The sequence below is a fragment of the Lactuca sativa genome, chromosome 5, assembly GCF_002870075.4.
Source record: "Lactuca sativa cultivar Salinas chromosome 5, Lsat_Salinas_v11, whole genome shotgun sequence".
Taxonomy (NCBI): Eukaryota; Viridiplantae; Streptophyta; class Magnoliopsida; order Asterales; family Asteraceae; genus Lactuca; species Lactuca sativa.
The window spans coordinates 291,909,032-291,924,838 of NC_056627.2; positions in this window are offsets into that span (position 1 = coordinate 291,909,032).

Sequence of the window (15,807 nt, forward strand, 5' to 3'; positions counted from 1 at the left end):
TTTTAAATGTTACTTAAAAGAAATGTATTTGCACTATCACTTGTTGAAAACAATTCTTTTGGAGGGAAATATGAATATTTTTATTAACACCATATAACTTAAATTTTGAGAGATTAACATTTTCTTTGTTGACTTGTTTCTGGGGGGATTTAAGTTTGATGTAATTTTTTAAAAACAAACTTTTAGTTGAACCGGTCTACTGACTACTTTTTGGTTCAACCGATTTGACATCCAATTCAACCCGATTTTTAGAATTTATATGTATTGTTTATTTCTTTCACTCACTCTCTCTCTCTCTCTCTCTCACACACACACACACACTCTCTCTCTCTCTCTCTTTGTGTATGTATATGTATATATATGTGTGTGTGTGTAACATCCCAAATTTCAAGGCCAAAAATTTCATTTTTAATTACGTCATTTTAAAACCAACAGTGTAATAAAACATCTATAATATTATGTCATGTCAAAACCAAAGTAGAAATAATCAAACATGTTATCATAAAACAATATCAGAGTGTAATCCCAAAGATCTCATGTGCGGAAAACCATAGTGTGATGCGCTGCGATCAAACTGTCTCCTTTCCTTTGAAAACGAGTACCTGAAACCAAAGCTGTAAACCGTAAGCACAAAGCTTAGTGAATTCCCCCATCATACCACATACCATACATACTGTCAGGCATTTTTGGGGTGCCCGACTTACCCGGTACGACCATTTTGGGGTGCCGACCTACCTGTGTCAAGCCATTCTAGGGTGCTGACTACCCATGTCAAGCCATTCTGGGGTGCTGACTACCCTTTGGTCCTAACGACCGAACCTCGGGGACTATTTCAAACCTACTACTACTACTATCACATATCATAACGTAACAGATTATCAGACATATCTGGGGTGTCTGAACTACCCTTCGGTCCTAACAACCGAACTTGGGGACTATTCCCCTCCTACTACCACTATCACATATAAAATATCATGCCAGCATATAAACATATTATCACATACTGTCAGACATATCTGGGGTGTCTGACCTACCCTTCGATCCTAACAACCGAACTCTACTACTATCACATATAACATATCATGCCAGCATATAACATATCAGGTAGTAGCAAACCTAGATGATATCACAAAGACAATCATCTAACATACAACTCCTACTGGTGGGCCAGCATTGTGACCTTAGACCCACCGCTACTGGAAGGCAACTCACCTCACATTGTTGAAGTCCCGAAGACACAATCTCACACTTACTGAAGTCCCGCAGACTCGACCCCAACTGCTGGCTGACAGATTCCCGAACTGTCAACACCAAAATAACACCCAATTAATAATTGGGTCCCAATACATAACCATAAGTATATTCTTTGGGTAATTACTACATTACCCCTAACTTAGCTTATTCAAGCCCAAGGCCCAATCCATAGGCCCAAAGTCAATTAGAAATCAAAGCCCAACACATGGCCTAATTTTCCAAATTGGGCCTAGACCTATACATGGTCTCATTCTAAGGCCCAACACCATATAATCATTAAGGCCCAAACTATGGCCCATCTAAGGCCCAATTTTCCAAATTGGGCCCAATCCCCTTACATGGGCCTTACCCCAGGCCCATTAAATTATTCTAGTTCATTGGCTTGACTTTGGATGACCCATTAATTACCCAACCCTCAAGGCCCAACAATAAACCCAAGTGAAATTAGGGTTTCACATAAAATGATGATTAGGGTTAAGTTTCCTACTTAACCCATTAAGGACTTAATCCATTAAGTCCATTATCGCTTAGATTAATCTTTGCCAAAGTTTATTATTTAATATCTCAAGTTATTAAATAATTTCCGTGTGTCCCGATTAATTCCCCCAAATTAGGATTTCATGGCATTAAGGTTTTCCAAACCCTAATTAGGGTCTCCAACCCAATACTAGCCCATTAATTAATTTGTTGGGCTTTTAGATCAATTAGGGCTTTATTGGGCCTATTAATCTCACTAGAATATTATTAAGCCCATTAAGGTTTCATTAGGGTCCATTAAGGTTTTATTAAGTCCATTAAGTCTTATTGGGCCCATTAAAGCTCCTTTGAGCCCATTAGGGTTTCAAGCATCCCCAATCGAGTCGACTCACAAGACAAGCACACCGCCACCCGACACGGCGGCCGGTGGCGGCAATCACCACCTCACGGTGGTGGTTATGGTTTCTTTCTCATTATTCCATTTCCTTTTACAATTTACAATGAAATACAAAAGCGCACACACACACCCTAACTAATGTAAATACACATACATGGCGGTGTATGGTGGCAGCCACCACCTTGCGGTGGTGGTGATGTGTTTTCCGACCAAATAAACACCCATACACACATATTTTCTTGAAAACGGATCCTTCCGTTGATCTAGCGGCATACGACGGCGGTAGAACCCTCGGAGAGGCGGCAGTGGTGGTGGTTCACGATGACAGCCACAACAGTTCAAGTAGCCACAACGATGGCTACCAGCAGCGGCTAACGGGAGGAGATGAGGCGGCGTAGCAGCAACGAACCGGAAAAAGGGAGACTTCGCGACGACAGTAAACACGTTCTAGCTCCTCCGGCGGAGGCAGGAGCGATATAAGAACGACAGTTGGCATCTCCCGACGGTCTTCAATGTTTCCGGTGATGAGGACCATCTTGGTCGTGCTAGGCGATCGGAAAGAAAACGAACAAGGTGAGTGGTGGCGTCGTCGGAGACGAAAGGGAGGCATAAGGGTGGCAGCGGCGCCGGAAGTGGAAGGGAAGTTGGCGGCTGCTCTTGAGCTAGGGCTAGGGTTTCTAATACACTTAACATATATATGGAGGCTGCATGAGGCGTACCGTGTTCCACCAAACTTCTGCCCATTTTAACAACATCGGCCCCTCCCCACCAGATCTTTTTCGATTTAAACCCAAATGTTACCTTTTAGCCCCCAACATTAAAATCTATTACAACTTAGGTGCATAATTTACCAATTTAACCCCTGCTTCCATAATTCTTCACAAATTCGGTTTCTAATTTACCAAACAGCCCCTTAGCCCCAAAATCTCTTCAAATGAAGTCCAAGAAGTTACCATTTAGTCCCTGACTTCATTAATACTTACATATTAAGTCCATATTTTCACTTTTAAACCCCAATCTCTTAAAGTGTGACGATTAGCTCCACGAGACCATCACCACGCATATATAGATATTTATTTTAGGGCTACCATTCGTTCATTAATTTATTTATTTATCTAATAAATAAACAGGGTATTACAGTGTGTGTATGGGTGTGAGTTCTATAGATAACCAAATATCACACTGTAACTACATAACCACTTCCATCACCGTTAGACTAAATTGAGGACAAAAGGGTATCACTACAAGAAAAAAAAGGGAAATAGCAGCGTGTGACATCCCCAATTTCACGGCCAGAAAAGACCGATTTGTTTATGCTTTGTTTTATAAATCAGAGTGATCGTTTAAAGAAAACGGTTGCGGAATTTTTTCCCAAAATAAAATATGATAACCATTTATCAAAACATTTCTCAAAGAGAATGTATTTTCATTAAATAATAAAACCTCGGGATGTCATGTTCCGATACAGACCAAAAGCATAAACAATATAAAATAGACCTTACAACAGTTATTTATAACTACTGATCTATAATCCAAAACCTCTCGTCAAGTCCACCAACTTATACTCTTGTGTCATTACCTGTAATGCAAAGAAAACTGAGTGGGTCAGGCTTGGGAGCTTGGGAGCTTGGTGAGCATATAGGGTTTTCAACCCACAATAATACAATTATTATATTCAATCATTAAACAAACAACCCAATTACCCATCCCCATTATATTCTTTACTCTTAAGGTTTTACCCTAAGAATCAACTATCCTTTATTCATTCATTCCTAAGGATTGACCTAAGGAATTGGCACGAAGTCCATTGCTGCCAAAGTTTATCTATCAGGTACTAAATCCATAGTTATCAGAAGCTAACTCCATAGTCGTCGGGGTTTACTTAAGCGGCGCTAACTCTATAGTCACCAAGGTTCACTTAACAGTAGGCGCTAACTCCATAGTCACCAAGGTTTATACAATAGGCACGAAGTCACATCGTCACCAAGGTTTACTCGATAGGCACTAAGTCGCATAGTCGCCAAGGTTTACTTAATAGGCACGAAGTCACATCGTCACCAAGTTTTACTCGATAGGCACTAAGTCGCATAGTCGCCAGGGTTTACTTAATAGGCACGAAGTCACATCATCACCAAGGTTTACTAGATAGGCACTAAGTCGCATAGTCGCCAGGGTTTACTTAATAGGCACGAAGTCACATCGTCACCAAGTTTTACTCGATAGGCACTAAGTCGCATAGTCGCCAGGGTTTACTTAATAGGCACGAAGTCACATCGTCACCAAGTTTTACTCGATAGGCGCTAACTCCATAGTCACCAAGGTTTATCTAACAATAGGCGCTAACTCCATAGTCACCAACTATTCCATCTACCCTTGTTCTACCCAACATTTTTGTAGATATAAATACTTACACAGTTTAAATCATTTAACACTTGTATAAAACATCAATTCCATGCCCATTTCAAATAGACAAATAATATATAGCACATAGCACGTATTTCATAGCTAATACTTTATATTTATGTGTTAGAAGAAAGTAACCACACACTGACACATATAAACAACAATATATATACACATAGCACGTATTTTATAAAATACTTCATATCTATGTGTAAGATGAAAGTGACTATACACTCACTTGATCAAAAGATGATCGGACAGCACTACAGGTCTTAGAGTAGTATTCTTCGGTGAAACCGGGATATCTTCACACACCGGGTTTCTCGCGGGCAGAGCTTCGGCTCGGAAACTCTTTTCTTCTCGGGATCTTTGGGGCTTCGGGACTCGCTTCGGGTCTCGGGGTTGATATCGGGGCTTCGGGGGGGTTAAAATAGGGCTTAGAGGGTGTATCGAGAGTGGGAGAGAAGGGATGGAGCAACCATAGTCGGCTGACCCTTCAAATCTATTTATAGGGCAAATTTGGCCCTTGCCACGTCGTGGCAACCTTTTTCCACGTCGTGGGCTTGGTCGTCATTGCATGCGTCATTGCAAGTTGCATCTAGGGGACTCCCGGAGGTGTAAGGAGACTTGCCACGTCGTGGCACTGCTTTCCACGTCGTGGTCTCTGACAGTTTTAGGGTTTCGCGCCCCGAACTTCAGAAATTCATAACTTTCGCATACGAACTCCGTTTTCGACGTTCTTTATATCGCCGCGAAGGCGAGATTATGCTCTACAACTCTCGTTTAGACTCCATTGGCTAATTTTGATTTTATTTTTAATATATTATAATTATATTACTTATATATTATTTTTAGTAGGCCGAGACAGGAAAACTTCGTTATAAACTCATAACTCTTCGTCTGACGTCCGTTTTTGTTTGTCTTTCCGTTGTTGCACTACTATTGATGAGATCTTCAATTCTCATTTAGATCACTAAGGATAGATATCTATCAACCTTAAATTCACTATTTACGTCGCGCTGGGTCGCGCTAGGTTGTGTCGATTCTGTCGCAAAACTTCGACAGGTCATAACTTCTTCGTTATAACTCGGATTTTGGCGTTCTTTATATGCACGGAAACCTTGTGACATATACTACAACTTGGTTAAGATTAATCCTTCTAAATAATCTTCCATCAAAAAGTCATTTTTGATGCTTGTCGTCTCTAATTTGACTAGCCCTAATCTACGGGCGTTAGACAACGACAGAAGTCACTGGTAAAAGTTAGAGATGTCGTTGGTAAAGGCAATAGCGACGACATGTTGCCGGTAAAAAGTTATCAGTAGTGCTCTATCGCTATTGCCCGAAAGCACTTACTTTCACATAAATACATAATAACATCTTACTTATACAAAATACACAAATAGTCACAAACATACACCAAATTCACATACATATATCAAATCTCTATAGCTTCATTCATCGATGATATTTATAACTTAAGTTATCATATAACCTTATGAAAAACGTTATTGATTTACAAGAGTGTTTTCACTTAGTTTTCACATATTAGACCATATCCGCATATCTCGATTTGAAAATAAATATGCTAACATAATATAACGTGATATCTCGATTTGAAAATAAGTTATTTATGCATAAACATGTAGTACATTTACTCTTAATATTACATTGTTAATGATGATAATTGATAAATTTATGAGTTGGTTAAAATTTGAACTAGAATGCCAGTGGATTTAATTAAAGCTTCCCCCATGTGAATTTTCAAGACCACAATCTCCATATTTTGTATAAATCTTTATTTGAAATAATGCTCTTTAATATTCCAAACTATAAAAATTTCAACTATTCTACTTTGTTTCAAATAAACAAAATAAGTGTGCAACAAAATTATTAAGTTTTTATAAATTCTAAACAACAAGTTTTATGTTTAACCACATATTCTAAACAACCACATACACACCAAAAACATATATTTTCACATACATACACCCAAATTGAAATACATATATCAAATACACACATATTTTGCAATTAATTTCGAAAATCATAGTAAGTAGAACATGAAATCAGTAGTTGGTGCAGTGGTGGTGGTAGTCGTCGCCGCTCACAACAACAACTGACGGTGGGGCTATGACAGTGGAGGAAAAACCTTCTTGATTTTTTCTCTTGCAATAAATTACAAACAGAAGTGGAAATCAACATTAAATTAGAAAGAAAATGAGAAATGAGGAAGGAATACACAAACTGACAGGGCTGCAGACGTTGTGGCAAGTGCGACAAGATCCACGAGGGGGCATGCAGGGCAGGTAGTTCGGGCTGCTTTAAGTGCAGCCGAACTGGTCATGTCAGCAGGGACTGTACTGCTATCATCACCACCACGACAATATCTGATCCGATTTACTTTCAGTGCAATCAGAGGGGCCATAAGAGATCCCAGTGTTTGAGTTTAGCAGCAGCAGGACAGGTGGCGGCACTCGCTCCTGCTACATTGAGGATTACCGATGGCCGTCAGGCCAGACAGAGGTGTCTGCGGCGAAGAGCAGAGCCTTCCAGCTGACAGCATAGGAGGCACGTACAGCTCCCGATGTTGTGACGGGTATGTATCTTCTCCTTATCTCTTTATTTATATTGATTTATTGTTTATGTTTATGTGTTTCATTATAGGATCGTTCCTTGTGAACGGTATATCTGCTATGGTATTATTTGATTTGGGGGCAACCTAGTCTTTTGTATCGCTTGCGCTCAGCAAGCGATGTATAGGAGCTCCATGAGAGCTGGACTGTCCACTTGATGTAGAGATAACGGATGATAGGACCACTCGGGTTGCGAGGGTTCACCGGGGATGTACATTGAGTTGTTCGATGAGCAGTTTTTCGTGGATTTAGTCCCCATTCACCTGCGAAGGAATAAGGTTATCGTGGGTATGGACTGGTTGAGCCCCAATGGGGCACTGATCAACTGCGAGCAGCAGCTAGTACGAGTTCGGACCCCAAGTGGGGGAGGCTTGGTGATTTAGGGTGAGAGGCCACAGTGTGGACCGACTTTGTGTTCAGCCGCGAGGGCGAGACGCTACCTACAGCAGGGTTGCGCATGTTATGTCGCCTATGTCATAGATACCCAGGATAATGGTAAGGCGAATGTGGATGATGTACCGATCGTACGGGAGTACCCAGACGTATTCTCAGAGGATTTGCATGGGGTACCTCCGAAGAGGCAAGTAGAGTTCAGAATTGACCTTGTTCCTGGTACGGCTCCAATAGCCAAGGCACCATATCGGTTGACTTCTCCCGAGATACAAGAGTTGTCTACACAACTGCAGGAGATGTTAGACAAGGGATTTATCAGGCTAAGCAGTTCGACATGGGGAACCCTGATATTGTTTGTGAAGAAGAAGGACGGGTCACATCGTATTTGTATAGATTACCGGGAGTTAAATAAGGTAACGATGATGAATCGTTATCCCCTCCCGAGGATTGACGATCTATTCGACAAACTTCAGGGTGCACCTTGGTTCTTCAAGATTAATTTGCGATCGGGTTATCACTAGATGCAAGTCAAGGATGAGGATGTACAGAAGACAACCTTTAGGACTCGATATGGTCATTACGAGTTCGTGGTGATGTCGTTTGGGCTCACCAATGCTCCTTCCCCGTTCATGGATTTCATGAACCGCATATGCAGATCGATGTTGGATCAGTCTGTGACAGTCTTTATTGATGACATCCATGTTTACTCCAAGATGCAGGAGCAGCATGAGGAGCACCTGAGGGAGGTGCTAGAGACATTGAGGAGGGAGAGACTTTTCGAAAAGTGCTCCAAGTGTGAGTTCTAGTTATGCGAGGTGCAGTTTCTGGGGCACCTTGTCAACTAGAAGGGTATTCTGGTCGATCCAGACAAGCTAGAGGCCATGATGCAGTGGTAGGTTCCGAGGTCTTCATCTGAGATTCGAAGTTTTCTTAGTCTAGCGGGTTATTATCGGAGATTCACCCAGGATTTCTCCAAGATTGTTGTCCCACTGACCCGGCTGATCAAGAAGTCGGTGACTTTTCGTTGGGGGCCTGAGCAGCAGGCAGCTTTTGTAACGCCCGTAGATCCGGGCTAGTCAATTTAGAGATAATAGGGGTCGAAAATGAATTTTTGGCAAAAGATTATTTATAATAAATAGTCTTAACCAATTTGTAGAATATGTCTCAAGGTTTCTGTACATATAAAGAACGCCGAAATCCGAGTTATAACGAAAAAGTTATGGCTCGTCGAAGTTTTACGGCAAAATTGACACGACACCGGGAAGCATAAATAGTAAATTTACGATGGAGTGACTTTTAGCCTTAGAAATCTAAAGCAAAGTTGTAGTATACGTTAAACCGAGAACATCCATAAAAAGAACGCCCAAATCTGACTTCGTATGAGGAAGTTATGATTTTTCTAAGATTCGGCTTAGTAGTGCACGACCCGAAACTCAAATTTTAGTTCGAGCAGTTTTTGGCTTACGCGACCTAAATGAGAGTTGAAGATCTCATTAATAGGAACTCAACGGTAAAAATATAGACAAAAACGGAGTCCGTATGAAGGAGTTACGAATTCTTCGCGGTCATTTAACAGTCTAAACGCCTCCTACTGTTAAATTTGAGATCGGTCAAGAATTAGCCGACAGAGTCTAAATGAAAGTTGTAGATATTGATTTTACCTACGCGTTGAAGAAAAGAACGTCGAAAACGGAGCTCGTATGTGAGAGTTATGATTTTTCTAAGTTTGAAGGTTGATACGCGATAGGGGGTGACATGGCACCACCAGAATTGGACACGTGGCACCACCAGAAGGTTGCCACATGCCCCAAGTCGGCAAGTAGGTCCTCCTACTCGGCGAGTCCATCAGGAATTCACCCTATAAATAGAGGTGTCGTGTCTTGCCATTTCTTCACACCTCTCAAACCTTCTTTCTCTCCTTACACTCTCTCACTCTAAGCTCCCTAACCCTCCTAAAAGCCTAGGTAAACCCCCTAGCATCCGAAGGAAGCCCCGAGGCTCCCGGAGTCCCGAGAAAAGAGCCTTTCGGCTCGGGAACGCTGCTCCAGCGAAGCCCGGTTTTTGCGAAAAACCCGCTGTAAGTGAGCTACGCCTATGCTATTTTTAATATAGCTTCTAATTAATTATAGCAACATTATTAGGACCTTAAAATAATTATTTGGGCTATTATTATGAGTTATATTGAGTGTTATTTAACGCTTATATAATAGTAATAATATGGGTGTTCACGGGGCGGTTCGGTTCGGATAGTAATAAAATTGTGAACCGTAACCACTGGGCGGGTACCTTATGCGTACTAACCGAAACCGAACCGTATTGACAAAAAAACCGAACCGAACCGAACTGTATGAAAGCGGGTAACCACAGTTCGGTTCACGGGTATCCGGTAAAATATAAAAAATTAAATTCAATTGAAACTACAAACTCCATTTTAGTTATCTCTTTCTTGAAATTAGTAACTCAAAGAGTTTAAAAAAACATAATGAAGTTTAAAACATGTAATTAAATTCAAATATCATATATTATAATTATATAATAAATACAATAATAAAAATAACAAGAAAATCAAATGAATTTAGAATTACAAAATTTGAGTTGCCGGTATGGTTTTTTGTTTAGCTTATTAGACTCGTAGATCAATCAAAACAAAACTAATGAAATATTTTTTTTTAACTTTATATATATATATATATATATATATATATATATATATATATATATATATATATATATATATATATATATATATATATAATCAAACGGTTCGGTTCGGTTATCCGCGGATACCTAAATATGAAAACCAAAAACCGACCCGTTGATTTCCGGTTTTTTCGGTTTCGGTTTTTTTCGATTTCGATTTTTTCAGTTTCGGATTGACCGGTTTGGCTCGGTTTTTCGGTTAGGCGGTTTTTTGCACACCCCTAAGTAATAATAGCTAGACTATTAATTAGTCGTGGTTAACGTTAGACTAAACTCTAGTGGTAATGATACTAGGTTTTGTCAAGGGATAATTAATTTAAGAGTAATGAAGTGCTGTCCGAGTGCCGACTCACCACCTTACCAGGTGAGTGCATAGTCCCTTTCATGAACATGATTTTAATACAAATATTGATTGAAGTATTAATTATATGTTTATGTGTGAGTTAATTGATGTTGCCTGAAATACGTGTTAAAGAACATACCTGATTATATTTGATAATTTAGGATAAAGAGTAAACCTAAATTAATTATGAGGAATATTGGGTAGTATTTTCTTACGAGTACAAGTGAGTTATACTCAGAGAATAGAACTTTAGTATATTTCATTTATCCGAGAGCATGGATTAGACATAGCCATTGTCCCTAGTCCGAGAGTATGGATTGGACATAATCAACTATCATTAATCCGGGGGCATGGATTAAGACATAGTCAGTTGTCCTTAGTCCGGGAGTATGGATTAATACATAGTCATTCGTCCCTAGTCTGAGAGTATGGATTAGGCATAATCATTCGTCATTAATCCGAGAGTATGGATTAGTCATTCATCCCTAGTCCGAGAGTATGGATTAGGCATAATCATTCGTCATTAATCCGAGAGTATGGATTAGTCATTCGTCCCTAGTCCGAGAGTATGGATTAGGCATAACCATTCGTCATTAATCTGAGAGTATGGATGAGGTAAAACGGTTAATCTTAGGTTTGAGAGTATGGATAGTCTCGTTGTGAGGATCGACGGGGTGGGATAAGAGTTGCTTACACATATATGGTGAAATTGTATGTTTTGTGAGTTCTAAATATTATATATATATATATATATATATATATATGATATAACATTATGGGATTGAAATCCCTAAGTACTTACCAGGTTTCCCAACTTGACCCACTCAGTTCATTTATATCACAGGTGTCGATATGAAGTGACATTACACTGAGAGATTAAGGAGATATAGATCACTAGTGTAAATGAATGTAAATTCTGTTTATGCTTATGTTTCTGTATTGACGATGACATCCCAAACATTTTAAAATGAATAAAATATGTTTCTTTGAAAATGTTTTGATAACGTATTTATCGTGTTTTTTGGGAACAAATTCCGCAACATTTTTATGAAAAGAAGTACTCTGATTTTTAACAACGCATAAACAAAATCGGTCTTTTATGGCCGTGGAAAATGGGAATGTCACAGCTTTCGTGACTCTCAGACAACGGTTGTGTGAGGCACCAATTCTAACTTTACCGGAGGGCGTTGATGATTTCGTGGTTTATTGTGACACTTCGTTCACTTGCATGGGTGCAGTGCTGATGCAGCAGGGTCGCGTGATTGTGTACGCTTCGAGGCAGTTGAAGCCTCATGAGGCGAATTACCCGACACACGATTTGGAGTTGGGAGCTATGGTTTTCGCCCTCAAGATTTGGCAGCACTACCTCTATGGGGTTCGTTGTACCATTTACACGAACTACAAGAGTCTGAGGTATTTGATGGACCAGTCGAACCTGAATATGAGGTAGCGTCGGTGGTTAGATGTGGTGAAGGACTACGACGGTGAGATACTTTATCACTTGGGGAAGGCCAATGTGGTGGTCGATGCTCTTAGCCGCAAGGCGACTACAGCTCCGATACGAGACATATGCCTGAGGATGACAGTGATTACTCCATTTCTGGAATGGATTCGAGAGGTGCATGTCGATGGTATGAAGGAGGAGTGCCAGAAGTGTGAGCGGATCATAGGCCAGGTGGCCTCATTCGATTACGACAGTCGTGGGTTGTTGACCCCGCATCGGAGGGTCTGGGTTCCTTACTGAGGCGGTGTACGTATTTAATTTATTAATTATTCAATTTATAAGACCAACTCGACAAGTTGGAAGCCCGAAACTCGTAGAGTAGAGATCATATGGGTCATGTGATTTAATTAACCTACTCGACGAGTTGAGAAGCCTCAACTCGACGAGTAGGCTGGCAGAGGAGAAACCCTAATTTCTAGGGTTTGCACCCAATTTAAGTACCTTAAACCTTCCATGTTGGCCTCATTTCCAACCTCTAAGTCCCAAACCCTAAATCTCGAAACCCTAATTCTATTGTGAGTGTTTGTGAGCTATTCCAAGTGATTTAGTGTGTGTTTTGTAGTTATTGGGAGAAGGAGAAGCTTGAGGACACAAGAAGGAGTTTATAGATCCAGAACCCTTGTTTCATCCATGACATTTTGCTGGTATAAAGCTTGAACCTTGCTTTGTAGTTATCTAGATCTTCTTTTGGGGTGATATTGCTTAGTTTGGTCCAAATATCATAGCCTTTGGGAGTTGGATGACCCAAATGGATTTACACTTCAGATCTAAGGTCTTGAGGGGTTTTCATTGCATAAAGGTGCCAAGTCTATGGCCATGGAAGTCCCATGCAACCTCTAAGCTTCTATTATCGCATTTCAAGTTCCAAATGGCCATGCATGGGGTTAAAGTTTGAAGCTTTACGTGATCTTCTTGTCCCTAGAGTCCAGATCTATGATCTTATGGTCTATCTTGTAGTTTTGGTGAAGTTGAGATTAAGACTTTGGCCTTTTTGGGTTAGGGTTTGAGCTTAATCAGTTTAGGAAAGGCATTAATGGGTAAAGTTGGAAACTTTACCCTTCTAGAGGCATTTCCAGTTTAGAACATGAATATGGGACTTGGATTTGAAGGATAAGGGCTTAATGCATTAAGAAGGATTGACAGACTGATGAACTCGACGAGTACATAAGGGAACTTGGCGAGTTGGTCTGGAATTCCCGACTTTGTTGAAAAGAAGGAACTTGATGAGTCTACAAGGGAGCTTGACGAGTTGTACTAGGAAAGTCCTAATTCTGTTGAGGAGGAGGAACTCGACGAGTTTGAGGAAAACTCGACGAGTTGAATCGCAATTTCACGATTTCGTGATTTATGGGAACTCGGCGAGTTGAGGAGTAAACTCGACGAGTTGATTCAACTCGGAGCATTAACTTTGACTTTGACCACAGTTGACCCAAAAAGGGGTATGAGTATAAATGGTATCTAAGGGGTTGTTATGATTCAGGTAGTGTGTGGAGCTGATTTCGGGACAGAGACATTTCAGCTATCATTCGACATTGGAGGTGAGTTTCCTCCTATAAGAACGGGTCGAAGGCACCAATGTCAACCCGTTTATGTATGTTAGTATGTTCTAGACTAAGGTCCGATGTTGGGCAGTGCCCGATGAATGTTTATATGCTTTCCGGATTTTGGTCTGATGTCGGGCGATGCCCGAGGAATGTTTGTATGCTTGATGTCTTCATGATTCTTGCATGTGTCTATATTTATATGTTTTTAGATTTCGGTTCAATGCCAAACAATGTCCGAGGAATGTTAGTATGCTTCCAGATTTCAGTCCGATGTCAGGCGGGGCCAGAGGAATGTTTATATGTATATGTTATGTGTATTTGTTGATATGTTTATATGTATACCAAGCTTTGCTCGATGCCGGGTGGGGCCCATGGTATGTTATTATGTGATTATGTGATTACGTGTATGATATATGGTAGTTTGGGGAGACTCACTAAGCTTCTTGCTTACAGTTTTCAGTTTTGGTTTCAAGTACTTCTGGTAGCAAAGGGAAGAACTCGGGATGACTGCATTACACACACCATGATGTTTAGCCTGGGATGTTTTACTCTGATATATTGACATGTGTTTTTGATACAATGTTTTGACATAGTATGACTTATATTTTGTGATGATTTTGATAACTATGGTTTATTTCATAATTTAAAACGAAAATTTTTGGTCATGATTTTTGGGATGTTTCAATGCCCATGTATCATACAAACGTAAGTTAAAGAAATGTTACTTTAAATGAAAATTACCAACTATGGGTTCAGAACTTCAGATTATGAATAATTGATCTGATTTTCCCAAGTCAGACCACATTTGTTGCCTCTGACAAGCTGCTAAGAAATTATAATTTTCCTCAAAGAGCCTTCCAATCACGGTAAGAAGGTTTATGTGTACTGTGGTCATATAAATAATATATTTTATAAAGTTGATGAAATAATTAGACCAAGAAATTGTTACATTATTGAGAATTTAAAAAAAGAGAAATATATCACTTCTATGATATATAACTACTTATTGTCTAATTATGACAAATGCCCAGGATCTTCAGATACTTCGATACTGGCGGTTGATATTGACGGTCATATAATAGAATGAAATAAAAATAGCTTAGTTGATCGGGTTGCCTGTTGGAAAAGCTATTGGTATTCGTTTGTTAACACTTGTTAAAGATTGTTCAATTCATACAGTCCAAATGATATTGAATCTGGTGTATATATATATATATATATATATATATATATATATATATATATATATATATATATATATATATACATGCCTATGAATTTGTTATAAGATGAATAGAACCTTTTTGATTTAGTTTTATCTTGACACTTTTTACTATTCTATGTTCATCATAATATATCTATAGTTCAAAAATGTATTTTTTTTCTCAAATCCTAATTCCTTTTGCATTAGTTGATTATAAAATTAATTATTGTAATATATTAACAATAATATGGCTTTAAAATCTTGCTATGGTGTACTTCTGTTCTTTCACCATGACATCATTTCTTTCATCACATGCTTTGATTTTTTCTTCAATCATGTGATTTTTAGTGATTTAGATGAATATTTATAATCTGTGAAAGGCATGAGATTTTATCCCAAGTTGAGAATGCAAGTTATTCCTCTTGTACTTAAAGGCTAGGTAAATTTAGATGAAGCACATATTCGCCTCCATCTTCATTCAAATGGGTATAATATTACTATTTTTTATATGTTTCGAGGACATATGTGCTTGCTAATATATACTTCTCATACTGTTTTCACAGAAGAGAGTATATCAAATGGGTTGTAGAGCTTTTATATCTACATAAGAAAGATGAAACATATTTTTATGAGGCTTATAGTTTATTTTTTAGTTAACATTTTTGTTCTCTGAGCTCTTCGTGTTAGCATCATATGTAAAATTGCTTTTGTAACAAATCGTCCGCCAAGAACATCCGCATTTCCATATATTATGCCTCCCAAAGAAAGTTTCTTTCAAAATAACATGACAATTTTTAGGTTGTTTAAAAATTAATGTAATGTTACTTGATATGATCTAAGATGGGTTCGTTGAATATTGTGTGCTCTGTGTCACGGGATGACTCTTTTAGACTAGTCAATACCGTGTGCCACTTAGTGCTTCTCCGACTAAGTCAGGCTAACTTCGAAGATC